Below are 17235 nucleotides of genomic sequence, written 5' to 3'. Positions count from 1 at the left end.
GATTGTATGTTGATATAATGAAACCCAGCCCTACACCCTGATGATCTGTACTGGACACAAATATTAATTCCAGAGTCCACAGCTGGGTAAGACCTTTATTAGAAACAACCAAAATGTCACAAAAATGTGACAAGCTTCTGAGATCTCTAGGAGTCTTCATCAGGGATGACGTTTCACAAGCTCGAGTGTGGATGGAAAAGGAAAAATAGTAAGACTGGATGTTAACAGCCATGATGTCTGCTTACAGATTAAACAAGGCAGAGATTGCAGTCTGTTTACACATCTGCCTAAAATGGAGATTACAGGCGAAGGTGAACCTAGAAAATGCCCAGGACCTGGAAAATGCCCCGCACTTGGGATTATGGGATAAAGAATGGCTGCTCCACCCATTTCTTCAAGAAAGCAAAGCCCAAGTTGTAAGTTAAAATTCCACACCTCATATGAGACCCCAAGTTTTTGGCAGGTAGAATGTGAGTATACCACATAAAGCCTATTTCACCTCCAACCCTGTGCAGAGTTGACACTGGATTCCATATCGGGTTGCCACTGAGCCAGAATTTCTCATTAGAGTCTGGATAGAGTCTCATTAGAGTCTCATTAGAGTCTAAAACCTCTGGATCCAGGAAGGACTTTGGCTGTCTGTTTGCGTGCAAGTGAGGATTCCCAGGTAAGATCCTCCCTCTATTGTGTGGGCAGGTAATCCCTCCCCTACCTGGCCTGGTCTCCTTGGCAACGCTTCCCCCAGGTGGGATTGGACAACTGACTGAGGTAGGCGGAGACCTCCAGGTATCCCACCTGAGGGAAGGCAAACCCAAGCCTATGCTGTTGGAGCCGCTCCAGATCTAGGGGCTGCACGCGTCCACGCAAAGGGCGCCCCCCGTTTTAAGCGGGGAGCGGTCATTCTCGTTGCTTAGTGTTTGGGAGTTCAGCCAGTGGAGGAGCTAGCAGCTCGAGCACTCGGAGCGGCACACATGCCATGCACCCGGGGGGCAGGGCAAGCCGCCCAGGGGGGCAATTGGCACAGTGATTGGCATCCAGGGGGGTGGTTCAGTGATCCGGAAATACCTTTGAAAGTGACCCGGAAACTACAACTAATCCAGAATGCGGCAGCTAGACTGGTGACTGGGAGCAGCTGCCGAGACCACATAACACCGGTCTTGAAAGACCTACATTGGCTCCCAGTACATTTCTGAGCACAATTCAAAGTGTTGTTGCTGACCTTTAAAGTCCTAAACGGCCTCGGTCCAGTATACCTGAAGGAGCGTCTCCACCTCCATCGTGGAGCTGGTGGTTCCCTCACTGTGAAAAGCCAAGTTACAGGGAACCAGGCAGAGGGCCTTCTCGGTAGTGGCACCCGCCCTGTGGAACACCCTCTCACCAGATGTCAAAGAGAAAAACAACTACCAGACTTTTAGAAGACATCTGAAGGCAGCCCTGTTTAGGGAAGTTTTTAATGTTTAATAGACTATTGTATTTTAATATTCTGTTGGAAGCCGCCCAGAGTGGCTGGGGAAATTCAGCCAGATGGGCGGGGTATAAATAATAAATTATTATAATATTATTATTATCCCCCCGGGGGGGGGATTTTGTCACCCACCCTCAGGGATGACAACCGGGGTGGACCGCCCCCCGCCCCCCTTCCTACGCCCCTGAGTTCAGCAGATTAGATGCTTTTTGTGAGGCTAAACAGTCTGGATATTGCTACTGTGTGTTAGTTTTTTGAAAAACAAACAACAACGCAGCAGCATGAAATAGTACTTTTACATCCTAACCTTTGAATTATAATTTACTTTTAGTGTACCAGTGAGTCGCTTGACACGCATGCATTTATAGCAGTTTTCCAAATTGTTAGAATTAATGTTGCAATATATCACTTATATTGCACTGCTCTGTGCTTCTGGTTTTATTCATCTTCTTAACAATCATGTGAAGCCAGTCCTACTTTTTTTCTGATTTGGGGCTGAGACAGAGGTGAGTTGCTTAAAGATCATTCCCCGGTATTTTGCAAGTCTCTCCCTGCTTCGTCCAACTCATGAGCCAGACCTAGTTCACTCAGTTCACTTTGCCCTTGGTCCTAAGATTAAACTTGGCACGTTGAACTTGGGTACCAAATGCATTCATATTTCAGTGGCAAAGCACATGTGTAAATGCTGACCCCAACTGTAAAGGATGTGCATGCATTCAAATTATTACATTTCCTTGCAATAAGCAGAGTGCCCTACATAGTTTCACAATTTCCATATTCATTGCAGGGAAACATGACTGTAAAACACTGATGTGCAGTTCACAATTCTTACCATTGTGCATGGATTTTGCCATTTAAACTTGAGACCTTTTTATGACTCAGCTAAAAATACAAGGTATGAAACAGCCTTACAGATGCTAGGCCAAGAATCTGGTAGCGGTTTAAGTATAACTGTTTCTGACTCACAGGTAGGCACTTTCCATTTTATTATTTTTCTGACTTACATGTCAACACTTCCCATTTTATTATTTTTGCCCTGGGAGCAATCTGCCAAAACGTTCTAATGTGTGAAAATTAAAATATGGAAATCACCTCTCATTACGTGGCAGGTTTCATATTTGGAGCAAGAACCAAACTCAGTCATGTAGCTTGGATGTGCTTTTGTAACACAGGAGAAAAAGTGATTTTTAAAAAAGGTTTTCTCTCATATTAGTGCAAATGAAGTTTTCTCTTTGGTTTTTTAAAATCTCATTGATTGATTGGTACAATCTAAGTGGTGCAATAAAGGATGCTTTTTGTTCCATAAACTCATACACAGGTGAGAAAGAAACAAGGAATGGAAACAAAGATGGCATCACACTAGTTCAGAGGTTGGCAACCTAAGGCCCATGGGCCAGAAGCGGCCCATGAGGGTCTCTTAACTGGCCCATGAGCTGCCCCCAAACTGAACAGCCCGCTCGGCGAGTTCCCATGCACTGTGCTAAACCGGCGCAGTGCAGCACAGGGACTCTCTTCCGCAGCTCCGGAAATCACTTCTGCACATGCCCAGATGCTGGAAATCGTGTCTGCACATGTCCGCGGCGTCGGAAATCACTTTTGTGCATGCTTCTGTGCAGAGCGATTTCCGGTGCCGCAGACATGTGCAGACACAATTTCTGGTGTTGCGCTGCGCCAGCCCGGCCCACGGAGGATCTCCGCGGGAGTGATCCGGCCCATGCCCGGTAAGCCTTGCCGACCCCTGCACTAGTTTATCAAATCTCTTTAGAAATATTGTTCTCTTTGTGACTAGTCTGAAGGGAGCACATAGCCAGCAATGGAAGGAGGCAAGTGCTCCTTCAATGAACTTTTTCTTGCATGACATGACCCCTTCAGAGAACATGTGAGCAGGAAGTGGATCCATGACAGTCAGCTATGATCCTAATGGCGCATCCTTCAAGCCATGATCCCAATGCATGCACATCCAGCAAAAGACATGAAAGGGGCTTGTACGCACATACCACTGCACCCCTGATGGAGCATCTACACTATTGGGAACCTACGTCACACAAGGTGTCTGATTGTGTAGAACCAACGATGTGTGTGCAGCTGTACATGCCGATGTTCGAGGTGTGGCTAGGCAGCATGATCCCAGTCATACGTTATCAGAATGGCCATTTTCACACATCACATTAAGCGAGGGTCGCTAGCCAGCTTTAAACCATGGCTTGCTGTTTGCTTACAAATCCTGTCTTGTTAGGCAGCAACAAGCCGCGTCCTGGGGTTTGGACACAACAGAAAGCCAAGTTTATTGGTGGCTTCCTGGCTTGTTCCTCCCACTTGTGCCATAGGAGGAGCAAATTGGAGTGACTGGGCTGCATACGCCAGCACATTGCTCGTGCATCATAAACCATGCTAAGCCATCAGCCGCTTTTTATGGAGACATATAAAGGTGGGCACTGTGTGTGAGAGTGAGTGCTTCTTATGAAGAGGTCTACTGCCTGGAATAAAAGCATTTTGAAAAGGTCACCTCTAGCTGACTACCTCTTCATCGTTTGGCCAGAAGAGACTTCAAAACGCACTCCATGCTCTTATATATTTCGCAGCTCAGAATCCTCCCGCTAAGGAGGGTATTGACTGAAAAGGATTGTTGTCGAATGAGAGGAATTAATGATTTTGCTCTTTCACAATGAACAGGAAGCTTTCAAAGGGCTTTGGCTCAGCTCATTGACTGCTGAACCTCTGTGGAAAACAAAAAGGTTATGGTTTCAGTACGAAAACCACGCTCTTCCTCTCACGAGTTTGCTGACTTGGTTTTCTTAAATTTTATAATGATGAAGGAGCAGTGTTTCTTTTTCAAAAAGTCCTGGATCCAACCCCATAGAACATGGAATATAACTACCTCAGTTCATGCAGTGGTTTTCTGGCTAATACATGCCAGTTGTTCCAAGCACCAATATTTTCTCTTTTGAAGAGATTTGGGAAGGAGCTTTAAATAAAAATTTAAAAAAATTGTCCACATGCCCTGCACAAACTTATTCCTGTGCCTCCTCCATGGAAGGGTGGCAACATGATAACGGGCCTTTTCTATAGTGGCTCCCTGTTTAATAATAATAATAATAATAATAATAATAATAATAATAATAATAATAATAATAAATTATTTATACCCCGTCCATCTGGCTGGGTTTCCCCAGCCACTCTGGGCGGCTTCCAACAGAATATTAAAATACAATAATCTATTAAACATTAAAAGTTTGTGGAATGCTCTCCCCTGGGAGGTTTGCCTGGCTCCTTCAGTGTGTGTGTGTGTGTGTGTGTGTGTGTGTGTGTGTGTGTATATATATGTATATATATATATATATATATATATATATATATATATATATATATATATATTAGGTGACAACGTTCCCCTTCCACTAGGCTGATGAATATCCTACAGTCTTCTAAATTGTATCTGTGGAAGGGGTGGGGTGGGGAATTGTTTTGCTGTTTTGGTTTAATTATTTACTTGTGTTCTATCTTGTATTTTATTCCGTGAACCGCCCTGGGATCTCTTGATGAAAGGTGGTATATAAATTACACAAGCAAACAAGCTGAGTATGTCCTCTTGCTAGAACATGTCTCACATCATCAGTATAAAAAGCAACATGGGAAAAGCTTAATGTTACATGACAGAAAGGATTCATCAGTTGCAAAAGTTGAGGTTCTTTTAGGTTTTGGCCCAGGCATCTCTAGGAGTTAAGTCTGCAATCCTATACCCTGACTTCAGAGTAAGCTTCGCTTAGCTCTATGGGACTTACACCAGGAACATTGGAAGTTCCCTTATAGAGAGTTAGGTCATAAGTCCATATAGCTCAGAATTGTCCAAAGAGACTGGCATTGACTGTCCAGCATTTCAGATAGGGAACATGACCAGACGTATCTGGAGATCCAGAATACAGTGGTACCTTGGGTTAAGAACTTAATTCATTCTGGAGGTCCGTACTTAACCTGAAACTGTTCTTAACCTGAAGCACCACTTTAGCTAATGGGGCCTCCCGCTGCCACTGTGCCACTGGAGCCCGATTTGTGTTCTCATCCTGAAGCAAAGTTCTTAACCCGAGGTACTATTTCTGGGTTAGCGGAGTCTAATGTATTTCTGGGAAATGTATTTTATAAAGGATGCTGAGAGTGGCTGGGAGACCCCTCTACCCTTCACAGAACTGCAATTCCCAGAGTTCCCTGTGAAGAGGGATTGACAGTTAAACCACGCTGAGACTTTAACAATGACAGCAACAGAGTGAACCACCTCCTCCTCTGACTGAACTGAAGAAAGTGGGGAGGCAGGGCTTTTTTTCAGCTGGAACTTGCTGGAACTCAGTTTTGGCACCTCTCAGTTGGGCACCATTGCCATTATAAGAGGACAAGGGAGGCGTTCATGTTGAGTTCTGGCACCTCTTTTTCTAGAAAAATAGCATGGAGGACTGTTGGAGGACTGGCAGTGAGAGTTTGGGTTTCATTTCTGCATGGATGTGCTTTGGACCCAAATTAGTTGTGGTACTGAAAACAAATTCTGGGGTCCGGAATTATTTAACGCCCATGTCTATGTCTTTTGTACCTAGGTCTGGTTGGTGGGGCCTAAAAAAAGCACAAGAAATCCCACAAGGCCTGTGCATCCCTGCCCTATGACGTGTTGCCAACTCTGCAATGTTGCCCTGGGGCTTCATGACAGATTCCCCAAACTTCCACAACAGATAAATCAAATGAAATGATGGAGGTGGAAGGTTTGGGCATCACCGAAACCGTACTTAGCAAGAAGGAAAACCACGTTGTACACTGTACAGATTGCCATCTACCTAAACAAATGACTTCACTGCGTGGATGCCTATTGCTTTGATAACTTGGAGGCCCGTGACTCAACATGTCTGAGAGGTGAGAGTTACTCAGGTGTCTGGTTTGTCAGATGTGTTAAAACATGCATTAAGTGATTCTGATCAAAGAACAGATCCATGGTGCGTACTCAGCATAGATTGCATCTGGGATATTATATCGACTCTCCAATAGTTTTAATAAAGGGCAGGTTTGATATTTAATAGACTGAAAATGTAGGATTGGCACCCTGAGGTTCTTGGAGTTCAGAAGAATCCCAACTGAATATTATTACAGATTTGGGAGGGGGTCCCCCCATAATCCAAAATTTAATAAATGGTAGGTTTTTGATTATTTGGGATGTGAAGGGAGAAATACAAGCTGCAGAGGAATTCCTAGACTAGCCTACGCAAAACGACTTTGCCAAGCCAGAACCATTAAGAAACAATACAGGGTTATTGAAGGGCATCAGCCATGCAAGAGAACTGTCCTTCCCTGCTGCCCTGAGGTGTGAACAGAGGAGTTTGGAAGGTTGCCAGGGTAACTGTGTGTTTGAGGTGATATGAAGTCTGGTAGCAAGGGATTCTGGGAAGTAGAAGGAGGTAGAGAGACTGGGATCCATCTCTGGGCTGGCTGGCTGCAGAACTGAGTGGGAGAGATGTCTTGGACTCCATGGTGGCACTGCTGTGGGGGACAAGCCCCTCTTGAAATGACCATGCTGTAAGATGTGGGCTCCCTCCATGCAGACTGAGGGTGTAAATAGGTGTATAAACCATATTTCTTAAAGCTACGACAGACTCCGCTGTGTCTCAGTTCTCTAAAGGACCACAGACCCTGGAACCCCTGAGCTCTTGCTGCCACTTGGAGGAGGCAGCCAACTTTTGTAACAGCATTAATAGCTAGGAATTAGCACAGAGCTTGAAACTTGAAGGAAGCTAGGAATTAAAATACTCTTCTTTCCTCATTAGTCTAGTCCTTCTTTCCTACATTTCAATGGGTTAAAAAAACCACAAACCACTTCAGAGGACTGATTCACACATGCAACCTTACCTTTTTATGACTACAGCACTGAGTAAGATTTGCATGTGCTAAAACAACCAACACAGGTCAAAGACACAACTTGTATAATGTTTCATTTCAAACTTAAGTGGGAAGGAGCTGCTGATTAAATGATTCAGGAGGGGGTCAATTGCATGTGGTTTTTTTTTATGCATTCAGCCATTCCTGGTAGTGCTGTGAGTTCATGGTTATTTGTGCAATTGCTTCCCAACAGGTATGAGTGATAAATTTGATTTGGTTCACATTTAAAGGTGAGTTGTTCAAACACACTCTTTCTTTCTTTTCTTTTTCTGAATATTTTATTTGTTGAATATAAGAACAACATATAATCAAATACAAGCAATCAAATACAGTTTTCCTCTAACCCCCCTCAAAACAGCCTCAACTTCCTAAAACAACATGAGAACCAAAACACAACCATCCTTTGAAATTCACACTTATCTGAATTTTGCAATGAAGTTCTTCAACTAAATAATGTTCGCATAAATGTGCATATTATGGGACGTGGGTGGCGCTGTGGGTAAAAGCCTCAGCGCTTAGGGCTTGCCAATCGAAAGGTCGGCGGTTCGAATCCCCGAGGTGGGGTGCGCTCCCGTTGTTCGGTCCCAGCGCCTGCCAACCTAGCAGTTCGAAAGCACCCCCGGGTGCAAGTAGATAAATAGGGACCGCTTACTAGCGGGAAGGTAAACGGTGTTTCTGGCTCGCCAGAGCAGCGATGTCACGCTGGCCACGTGACCCGGAAGTGTGTCCGGACAGCGCTGGCCCCCGGCCTCTTGAGTGAGATGGGCGCACAACCCTAGAGTCTGTCAAGACTGGCCCGTACGGGCAGGGGTACCTTTACCTTTACCTTTTAAATGTGCATATTAGGGGAAAATGTGCATAAAAATTAACACATTAGTGGGAAAACATGAGAAAATGCATTGTATTAGGGGGGAAAGATTGCAAAAGTGTGCAACTAATCAAAGCTGCATGCAAAAATGTGTTTATTAGGCGAGATTACCAATAAAATGCTGAAGTTGATTTCTTTTTTTTAAAGTTCCAGATTGCTGCGGAGATATGGAGAGCTGCATCTGAGATCGGAAAGATGAGAAAATGGGGGAACAAAACTTGCGAGCTTCTTCCCACCCAAATGACTGGATCATTTTAAAAGAGGCCTCTAATGGAAAAGCTGCTTTCATGTGACTGAGACAGTATTTAAAAGGCTCCTCAATGAAACCACTTCACTCATTCAGCAAATCACTCATATCTCATTGTGGGATGAACCACTTAGTGGCTAAAACACACCTATATGAGTCAGCCCTCTCTGAACCATTCTGAGCAGACAACTAATATATTGAAACTACCACAAAAATCATTTTTTTAAAAAAGAGCAATAATTGCATAACGACCAGGCAGAAGACATGTTGTTGCCAGAGGTGAAGGTGAAGACGGTGTACCTCCATTTTATGTGCAAAAGCTGACCAAAATGTTGGTGGAGTCTTCCTTCAGCACTGGTGATGGGACATGTCATGGCTAAAAATTGGCCGCTGTTTTTTAATGCTTAAAAAGCTGGGTCAGCATGAGTCAGCGGCCTGCACCGGGTTGTATATATACAGTGAGAAATGTTAGTTTGTTGTTGGGTTGGTTGGTTGGTTAGTGAAAGCTGGTAGTGTTGATGTGTGTACAGTTGGTCAGTCGCTTTTGCAAAAAGACTTTTAAGAATAAAAGCAGAAAGTACTCTGCAGGGATGCTCTTCTCATGGACTCTTTTATGCCGACAAGGGTCCGAGGACCAGGCTGAGGCGACAAAGGGAGGTCAGAACCCTTTTTCCCCTTCACAAAACACTGACAGGACAATGCCTGCATAGCAAGATAGGAAGTTGCCTTATATAGACTCATGCCATTACTACATATACATGGGATAGCTCAGCTGGCAGAGCATGAGACGCTTAATCTTAGGGTTGTGGGTTCAAGCTCCATGTTGGGCAAAAGATTCCTGCATTGCAGGGGATTGGACTGAATGACCTTTGTGGTCCCTTCCAAGTCTACAATGCTTTGATTGTCTACATGGATGGACAGTGGCTCTCCAGACTGGAGACATTCCTGCCAGCTCTACCTAGATTAAACCAAGGTTTCTTGGTTAGCTTTTCTAGTAGGGCGGTTTTCCATACATTTTGGTACTCGTGGTCTACGTTCACTCCTGACAGGTCCTTCCAGGGTCTAATTATCATGTGGTGTAGTGGTTAAGAGTGGTGGACTCGTAATCTGGTGAACCGGGTTCGCTTCCCTGCTCCTCCACATGCAGCTGCTGGGTGACCTTGGGCCAGTCACACTTCTCTGAAGTCTCTCAGCCCCACTCACCTCACAGAGTGTTTGTTGTGGGGGAGGAAGGGAAAGGAGAATGTTAGCCGCTTTGAGACTCCTTCAGGTAGTGATAAAGCGGGATATCAAATGCAAACTCCTCTTCCTCCTCCTCTTCTTCTTCTTCTTCTTCTTCTTCTTTCTTGCTGCTTATAGTGACATATGAGTTCCTTGTCATGTACGTGTGCAGTGTCATCTTGGAAGATATTTAATAAGGCTAACTAAATACAAAAAACAACAACCCCAAGGACCTTCTGTGTGCAAGGCTAGAACCCTTCCCCACCATACCTGAGGGAAGCAGGTATGATAAGTCAGGGGGATGCCCAGCCCCACCACCACTCCCTGCCCCACAGCACCTGGCAAATGGGGAGGCTGCCTCACTCTGCCAAACGGCAGAGCCGGCCCAGGTAGTCACCAACCATTTCAGTGTCGTGCAGAAAGGATGTGTTCACAACCTGGAAAATGAACTAAAAGTCTTGGCAGTTCCTGCTCTCAGCATGTCTCTGAGGCTGCAATCCTGTACCCAGTTTCTACTGAACTTGCACTGCAAGGGCCAACTGCATTTTTTTTTGGCCTCTGTTTCTCCATGGTTTTGTTTTTATTTATTTATTTACAGCTGTGGAGGCAGACAATTGTTATCAGGATCACAGCACTGAAAATTGCAATGGTGGGGGTGATATATATATATATATATGTGTGTGTGTGTGTGTGTGTGTGTGTGTGTTCCAATTGATGCCAATGTCAAAGAAAGCACTCATACAAATGCAAAATCCTCACTTTGTGGTGTATTCAACAGTGGGCCGTATCCAGTGCTCTTTTCCCCAGCCCAAACTCACCGGACCTCAGTTCCGGCACCTCTCAGGTGGGCGCCATTGCTATTCTAAGAGAACAAGGGAGGTGTTCATGGTGAGTTCTGGCACCTCTTTTTCTAGAAAAATAGCACTGGTAGTCTCTGATGTTAGCCTACTCAGAGTAGATCCACTGAAGTTAATGTATCTAAATTAGTCAAGTCTATGAATTTCAATGGGTCTACTCAGACTAGGATTAGGATTGGCCACCCCGCCATGTCCACCATGACTGCAGGATGGCTGCCTGAATAAACTCTCACAGAGGAAATTGCAAACTTCAAACGCAGCACCATTAACTGCAATCAGGCCCTCAACCATTAGCCATTCTTAGTGCCCTTCTACAATATAGTGAAAGGTTTGTGCTACCCCCCCTCCCCACCTCAGAAGCTAGTAATTAAGTGGATTTGCAGTTCAGCAGATCATAAACTCTGGCTCCAGCTGTGCAGAACAGTATGATTAATAGTGAATATGAGCAACCAATATAACTGGGCAGCACTGGGGGTATTCAAATGATTTGCAGTGTTCTTCCCGAAACTCAAAAAACAACATCAGACATAATGGAATGATTGATTTAGCAAATTCCAATGGAAGCTCGGTTGGTGGTACTGTTACTAATAAGATTCAGCTACAATTCGCCCAAAACCCATCGTCCACTGTTATATCATCAAAGGGACACAAATTCCCATAAATCTTTCCATTTCCTTTGTTTCGTTTTTTGACCTCATAGTTACACGTTTCCTCTTGAGAAATATGACCAGCTCCATGGCTTCAGCACCAGTCAACTATTTTCCTCTATTCTCCTGAAGAAGAGTTCTGTAGAACTCAAAAGCTCGCACACTATTTTGTAACGTTTGAGTTGGCCTCACCCAAAGCCCTAGCTTGGATTTCCTTTTCAATTTAATAGGCCAACTCAGCTTTAAGATGTCCTGTTTATACAAAGGAAACCTGCTGTGGAATCGCAATTATTTTCTTGGTTTAGCCTGATGTTTTAATTAAGCTTTAATCTATTGCTTTATGGTACATGGTAGCCTGTAAATTTAAATAATATGTAATAAATAAATTGAATGTTTGCTACCTCGTGCCACATTCCATTGCAAGACGGTGACTAAATGTCGACTCTATGGCTGCAGCATCAGCCAACTTTTCCCCTCCCCCAACCTATCTAACCTGATGAAGAGTTCTGGAGAACTGAAAAGCTTGTGTGCTATTTTGTAACCTGCTATTTTGGGAATGATTAATTCTATATGCAAGTAATGAAGCCAGACTCTCTAAGTGTCCCTATTTTCCAGGGACAGTCCTGGATTTACGGAAGCTCCTGGTTTCTAATTTGATCCTGGAATATCCTGCTTTTCCTTAAAGGTAAAGGTACCCCTGCCCGTACGGGCCAGTCTTGACAGACTCTAGGGTTGTGCGCCCATCTCACTCAAGAGGCCGGGGGCCAGCGCTGTCCGGAGACACTTCCGGGTCACGTGGCCAGCGTGTCAAGCTGCATCTGGCGAGCCAGAGCCGCACACGGAAATGCCGTTTACCTTCCCGCTAGTAAGCGGTCCCTATTTATCTACTTGCACCTGGGAGTGCTTTCGAACTGCTAGGTTGGCAGGCGCTGGGACCGAACAACAGGAGCGCATCCTGCCGCGGGGATTCGAACCGCCGACCTTTCGATCGGCAAGCCCTAGGTGCTGAGGCTTTTACCCACAGCGCCACCCGCTTTTCCTTAGGATGTCCCTAAGTTTCATTGGAGAAATGTTGGAGTGCATGGAATAGGACATCCCCAGGGCTCCCCCCCCCAGCCAGAACTCACTGGAACTCACCTTCAGTACCTCTCAGGTGGGCACCATTGCCATTATAGGAGAACAAGGGAGGTGTTCATGGTGAGTTCTGGCACCTCTTTATCAAGAAAAATAGCATTGGACATTCCTACTTTCATCAGAGGAATGCTGGAGGGTATATCTCTATTTTCCTCAAAGAAATGTTGAAGGGCATGGATGAAGCCACATTGGGAATGGGAGGGAGGATCTAATTCAAAATGCATTAGGAGTTTTTCTACACATTTCATTGCACTTTAACTAGTTCCCTTGGACTTCTGTTTCTTGCATGACAAGTAACTCTTTATTTTAGAGTGAAATTTAAATGCTCAGAAGAGAGAGAGGTGGGGGGGGGGGATTCAGATTCAGATCAGGCATGCAGAATTCACATCCCAGTTGCAAGTGTGTTTGGTTTAAAGCAACAGGGGAATAGTGGTCTGTGTGTGTGTGTGTGTGTGTGTGTGTGTGTGTGTGTGTTTTCACTGCTAACCTTTAGCCAACAGCTCTCCTTCCTGACAAATATGTTCATAAGACACCCCAGCACACACACACCTTTTGAAAAGTCAGCCATGGTGTGGAGCTGCCTGGGGTTCAGCAGTTGCTCACTCAGGAGAGAATCCTACATCAACCAATAAGTGAGAGCCAAAATATGTTGCAATATTATTTTAGAGGATTCATCAGCTTATTTCCTGCCAGTCTTGCATAACCCTCATTTATTTCTGAAGCCTGCCTTATGTGGATTTTTGTTGTTGAAAGTGTTCCACTTTCAGCGAACGCTTGGGTAATTCACGGAAACAGATGACTCATTAATACTTTCCCCCTGATGATATTATTCTGATCTTCTATAACCCATGGCTTTCTGTATTCTTTTTAGAAGAGTGCTATTTGTTTTCTCCTGAGCAAAATTCCAGCTCTGAAGAACAGAATGCACATGATGAAAACAATACTTAGAAAGAGTTCTCCAAAGTCTCTTGTCATCCTCCAATTCCTGGGAGCGCATCTCCAGGAATGCTCTGAGATCAGAAAGAGAGCTCTGACCTCAGAGAGGTAGATCTGATGTCAGGTTCCTCCCACCCCTGTGGCAACTACCACAGAGCTCTGATACTGGTAGGGTCTAAAAGGGGTGTGTTTGTGTCAGAGGAGGACCAGAAGTCGGATAGATCTGAAGGCTCCAACACCTTCTTAGTTCCCACACTCAAACCAGGCAGGAAATCACACCTGACCAGGAGCTGAGGTGATTCAATCCTGTTTATTAGTTTGAATAGGAAGGAAATTGTGTGCAAAAGAAATGTGGGGAAGGGGAGAACCTCTGCAGAAAGAAAAAACTGGTGCTCCTCTAGGGCAGTCCAACAGGGCAATGAGCAAAGCACTGTCAACAGCCCTTTGAGTCTTAGGACTGCAACCTTCGTGGATAAAGTGGCTCATATGTTGAATGATATGCACCTGTGAAATACAACAAATTTGCAAGTCTACTCTCCTGATCTTTAGGGAAAGATGAAAATATATATGAATTAAATGTTTGTGTCTTAGTTTATTTCTTTTTAAAGCACACAGTCTATGGGAACACTGGACAAGGAGGGGTAATTCTGGTGGTGGAATCAGTCATTAAAAACTGCAAAGCTAAGAGTCAACTGAACTGACTCGGTTTTGGGTGTTGCCTTGTATTGTTCATTCAACCTGAATGTGGCAGTTGGTGATGGCATTAAGCGGTTGTATCTTGCTATAACACAATACTATGTTTGTTTTAAATCTTCAGGTTGTTGTTGTTTCTCCTTCTTCCCATCAACAGTAGACTATGTTTCTCAGCACATCACCTCCAGAGCGGATAGAACAAGCTAATTGGAACCCCTATAGACATCATGCAACAGATGATGGTGGTGTGTTAGTGACTAAGCCTGAAGGAGAAAATTGCTTCAGGTTGCTTCAGGTAACTAATTCACACCTCTTGAAATGATCCATGACCTGAAACACAGCTATCCTCTGAAATTTGCACTTATCTGAAATTTGCAGCTTAGTACAGAAGTGTATTTATTAAAGGGATGTATGCAAAATAAAATAAAATGCATCTGTTGCTGAAAAAAAGTGATTATATTAGGGGGAAATCTTGAAACAATTTGTATATTGGGGAGACTCAGATTCAAAGTGTGTACATTAGGGGAAATGTGCAGCAAAAAAACCTTGTGCATTTTCATGAAGACATTTATTTATTTTTAAAATCACAAACTGATGCAGAAATGTGGTCGACTGAACTTGATTAGAAAAATGAGTAACCGAGAGAAACCAAAATTGATTTGTCCATCCTTATGGTGAAGGAATGGGTTTCCCATATCTAAAACCTGACTGTGCAGTCAGTCTGAAACGGGCCCCAAAATCCCCATTTTTCCTTCTCCAAGGGTGCATTAGCTAAAAACCATTAACTTGAGCACTTGAGCAAATGTATAACAGGAACCCAGCTGTATAAACTGGCAGTGAATGCAACTCATTAATTGCACAACTTCAGTCAATCTACTGGATGATGATGAGCCCGTGCTCTTAGGAAAAGCAATATATACTTGAAAAATGGAAAGAATGGAGCCTCAGATGTCAGCTACAGTTTCTACATCTCAGACCCATCATTACTAAGGCTTCAGTTATTGGAAAGAATGTGTATCAAGTTCAAGTTCTGTAACTGTTAGTAGAGCATGCTGGTACCACAAGTTTATCCTAGGCCAGAGGTTTCCAACCTTTTTGAGTCCATGCCCCTCTTGACCAATTACATTCTTTCTGTGGCACACCCCATTGCCCCAAAGAGAGGTGCTGCCTCATACTGCCCCACAGGGGCCTGGGAAGAGGATGCCCCCAGTCTTAGTGACCCGATGAAGACTGGCCAAAGGTGGAAATGAGGCCTGCACAGGGGAAAGGCTCTCCTTCAGCACCAGGCACTCAGCTCCCAGGCAAGCCTTGCACACAGCAAGCCCAGGAAAGGCCAGTGCAGTGACTGCCTGCCTGGCCTCCCACTAGGCTGTCCATTCCCAACAGCAAGGGCTGGAGGGCTGGCTGGCTGGGCTCCCTCACCCACTTCCTTGCTTACTCTGAGGCTGCCTCAGCTTCTGGCAACCAGCACCCCCTGACCAGCCCCAGAGGCACCATTCGCCTGGGGAGCTAGGAGCAAGGGCTGTTGCAACAAACAGCCACACAAGCCTTTGGGAGGCAGAGATGCAAGAGGGCGTCAGAGGAGGGAGGGAAGGAAAGAGGGGCAGAGGCCATTGTTGCCCATGACACCCCTGCCCATCATTCAAGGCATCCCAGGGTGCCACGGCACGCTGGTTGAAAACCACTGTCCTAGGCCGGTGCTGACTGGAAGTTGATTTTAATCATTGTACATCCTGACCACCATCTGACCTGTGCCTCCTTTATGCCACCATGCAGGAACTGCTGCAGGCGCAAACCCTATATGCAGTTGTAGTTTTGAAATTTGTGCCAGACAGGAACAGTGCCAATTTTGCCTGCGTCATCAGCAAAAGTAGCGTGTGGGTGGAAATCCCTGGCACTGCACATCGTGAATATTATGCTGATCCTCTTCTTCCTCATTCATTTGGACTCAAAACGGAACGTGGGTGGGAAATGCCTTTCCACTATAAGAATTTTTAAAAAGCATTTCCCCATCACTAAGTGCTCAAATGCATCTCAGAGAGACTGGAAACTGTCCAATTGTGAATAGATGGAGCCTACGAGGAAAATATGTACCTGTACAAGCTATGAGAGGGTTGGGGTGGGGATGCCATCCCAGTGATAGAGAATCACAAAAATGACGCTTCCCTTAGAAGGACCATGAAACCATTCTTATTGTCTTTCCAAAGGCAAGATGTATTTATTTTTCTTTTCATTGAGCTTTTGGACATAAATCCATTTTTAAGGAGCCCCTTCTTTTAGGAATGATATGTATGTATGTATGTATGTATGTATGCAGAGCTTTTCTTCTGGGGGTACACAGGGGTACGCATACCCTTAACATTTTGTGAATCTTTGTACTTTTGTCCATTTACTGTATTTATTTCCCCCCGATTTGTACTATAAAATGGTGATTTTCTTGAGTCAAAATGAGAGTACCCCTAAACATTTTTTAAAGAAAAAAAGCACTGTATGTATGTATTTCTCACTCTTCATTAAAGTCCTTGGGCAGATGACAATAATATTAAAACAACCAACAATAAGATACAATAAAATATTTTTTGTTTCTGTGTGATGTTTTTGACTGTTTGTTGGTTGATGTTGTTTTTAATTAACTTTGGGAATTTGATTGGAAAGGAGTGTGGACATTTAATTTTCTTTACCCCACCCACTAAATTTATAACTAAATCGTATAGTTAAAGCCATGGTTTTCCCAGTAGTGATGTATGGAAGTGAGAGCTGGACCATAAAGAAGGCTGATCGCCGAAGAATTGATGCTTTTGAATTATGGTGCTGGAGGAGACTCTTGAGAGTCCCATGGACTGCAAGAAGATCAAACGTATCCATTCTTAAGGAAATCAGACCTGAGTGCTCACTGGAAGGACAGATCGTGAAGTTGAGGCTCCAATACTTTGGCCACCTCATGAGAAGAGAAGACTCCCTGGAAAAGACCCTGATGTTGGGAAAGATGGAGGGCACAAGGAGAAGGGGACGACAGAGGATGAGATGGTTGGATAGTGTTCTCGAAGCTACAAACATGAGCCTGACCAAACTGCGGGAGGCGGTGGAAGACAGGAGTGCCTGGCGTGCTCTGGTCCATGGGGTCACGAAGAGTCGGACACGACTAAACGACTAAACAACAACAACAACAACACCCCACCCACCAAAAATTGCAATTGTAAGGAGCAAAAGGCAAGTTTTGAGAGGAAAGCAAAAGTGTTAACCGCCCACTCTATTTT

Source organism: Podarcis muralis, chromosome 3 (assembly GCF_964188315.1).
Source record: "Podarcis muralis chromosome 3, rPodMur119.hap1.1, whole genome shotgun sequence".
Classification (NCBI taxonomy): Eukaryota; Metazoa; Chordata; class Lepidosauria; order Squamata; family Lacertidae; genus Podarcis; species Podarcis muralis.
Note: the sequence above shows the minus strand (reverse complement) of the source record.